Raw genomic sequence first — 2,951 nt, forward strand, 5'->3', positions numbered from 1 at the left:
GAGACCAACACATCTGCCAGCCAAACGCCTAACTTCGACCTCGATGTGATTCCCGCTCTATCAACCGCAGAGAAGGACAGACTCGTCGGGCCACTCCTTCAGTTTCAAGACTGCGTCTCGTCTGCCTCCGCGGTAAATAGACGCGACAACACACACACGAGTGCGTGTATGTATGTATGTATGTATGTATGTATGTATGTATGTATGTATGTATGTATGTATGTATGTATGTATGTATGTATGTATGTATGTATGTATGTATGTATGTATGTATGTATGTATGTATGTATGCATGCATGCATGCATGCATGTATGTATGTATGTATGTATGTATGTATGTATGTATGTATGTATGTATGTATGTATGTATGTATGTATGTATGTATGTATGTATGTATGTATGTATGTATGTATGTATGTATGTACGTACGTACGTACGTACGTATGTATGTATGTATGTATGTATGTATGTATGTATGTATGTATGTATGTATGTATGTATGTATGTATGTATGTATGTATGTATGTATGTATGTATGTATGTATGTATGTATGTATGTATGTATGTATGTATGTATGTATGTATGTATGTATGTATGTATGTATGTATGTATGTACCTGCCGACAACGGCTGACTTTCTCTGATTGTTGCTGCAAGAAATCGAAGATAACTCAGTGCCAGGAAGTATGTTTCAGATGACGATTGGTTTGTACCTTTAACACTTGACATTCAATTAACTGGGCCTCGTGCACACACGTCATCTAGCGAGCGGCTCAGTGAGCAATGTTAAGCGCGAAACACACTTCCACTTCTTTCATCACATCCAACATTTGGCATCGTCAGCAATTAATTACCGAATCGCCACTTGCATACATCCTACCCTACCATCCCCGCCCTCCATAGGTCAATCAGGCGGAATATAAACGAGTGAATAGCCCGGCGTGTGGGGTCCTCGAAGTCCACGAAGTCAATTAGGTCTCTTCGAAGAAGGCGGCAAAGCAGGTAACAACACAAAACATAAGAAGCACACACAAACACAAGGACAACGCTGCGTGTTTGTGTGTGCTTCAACTAGCTCAACGTTCGACTCTATTATTGTTCAATTAGGTCGTCAACAGCGCGCTCTTCTGCATGCCATTTCTTCATAGCGCAGTAATGAAGCGAGAACAGGCACGGACGTAAATAAAGGAGCTTCTAGGCAAGCAAGACTGAATGCATCGCCATATGCTTACTGTCAGTCAATAAATTAGAACAAGCGCTCTCCGAGCCAGATTCGCTGAACTTTAATTATGGGGCATTGAGAAAATGTTTCCGTGTTTATGTTCCACAGCAGTTTCCCTCAAGCACAATAGTAATGAAAATCGACTCAGGAAGCGAGTGCAGCACGTGATTGATCTTTTTCCTGCCATATATATATATATATATATATATATATATATATATATATATATATATATATATATATATATATATATATATATATATATATATATATATATATATGGTGAAAAATTGCTTCATACTGTTTCCAAGTTTATTTGTAGTCGACGTTTCGGCAGGAGCCCTGCCTTTCTCAATATATATATATATATATATATATATATATATATATATATATATATATATATATATATATATATATATAGATAACAACACTTTAATCCGACGTTTCAGCCGGGGTCCGGCCTTTGTCAAAATGAAAGGAATTAACTCTGAAGCTTCTGTTAATTCTGCGTGTGCGGTTATGCTAACGATTAATTACTCCCTTATTGCATTATTTACTTCCTTATGGACGCTAACAATTACTTACTCCCTTATTTAATTCAGTTTGGAGATTTACTTTAGTTTGGAGATTTACTTCTCTAGAACACACTTGTCCAGCCCCGTAACTTCCACCCTCTTCGACCTTGGCAAACGTGGTGAGCCTGGGGCTTCGGATCGATGCTTGTTTTTCAAGTATAAGAAGGCTTTAGACAAATATCAGCGAAATCTATGGACACGGAGGCCCTGGTGGTAGGCACTATGCTTAGCACACTTTAAAGGGTCGATGCGACAGCAGTGTGTTCTGGATTGATTCCGCGTGGATGGAAGTTGATGATGACGGTGGCATGCAAAACACTGCTTGAGATAGTGGCAGTTCAACACGCCGGGATGTTGGTGTGGGGCGATGGAGTAGTGACCTAATACAGTGGCATATATTATGGTGAGGCTGCCCAAAAGTAATATAAAAGGCAAAACTAATCTGTTCACTTCACCAAGGATTCTAAATTTACTCTCTGCCATAAGATGTTTTATTTTAGTTTATTGAATCCTGGCAATTAACCCCTGTCAGAGGCAAGGGACAGGGCCAAAATTTAATGTTTATTTACAGTGCAATAAAGGTGACATAAGGAATGAGTTTGTTCACGGAAGAATTAGTTATAAAGAAAAGGAAAGTATACGTCTCAGCGATGCATAGAATCATTCACTTCCTGCGTGAAATTAAGGTGTTCTCGTTTACGTTTTGTCTGCCTGCACACGTACGCCTGAGGGCATTTGTGCTTCAGGACCTTGCACCAAATCCTTCTGCTTCCGCTCTACACATCCCGTTCTCTCGGCGTCACAGAATTCACGCTCTAATTCACTAAACGAACGTCGTGTGACGCGACAAACTACCGCAGCTGGCATTTTTTTATCCTTTTATTTTCTCCCTCGACAAGGTGCGACGTTCTTGCCGGCGCACCCACAGGCAAATGGAGCTGTCACACGGCACGCCTGACGTCGGGTCCTGTGACGTGTGACACGCAACAATAAAAACAGGAAGAACAAATACAAACAAGCTCAAATGAATACGACCATGGCCTCTTGCTGTTTTCTTGCTTGTGTTTTATCCTCCTCTCTGAGCGTGCCTTTCCCTTCCTCATCAAGCGACCTCACATGCGCCCTCAGGCACGCTGTTTCTGAACGCGAA

Source organism: Amblyomma maculatum, chromosome 6, assembly GCF_055883805.1.
Source record: "Amblyomma maculatum isolate TAMU_Amacu chromosome 6, ASM5588380v1, whole genome shotgun sequence".
Taxonomy (NCBI): domain Eukaryota; kingdom Metazoa; phylum Arthropoda; class Arachnida; order Ixodida; family Ixodidae; genus Amblyomma; species Amblyomma maculatum.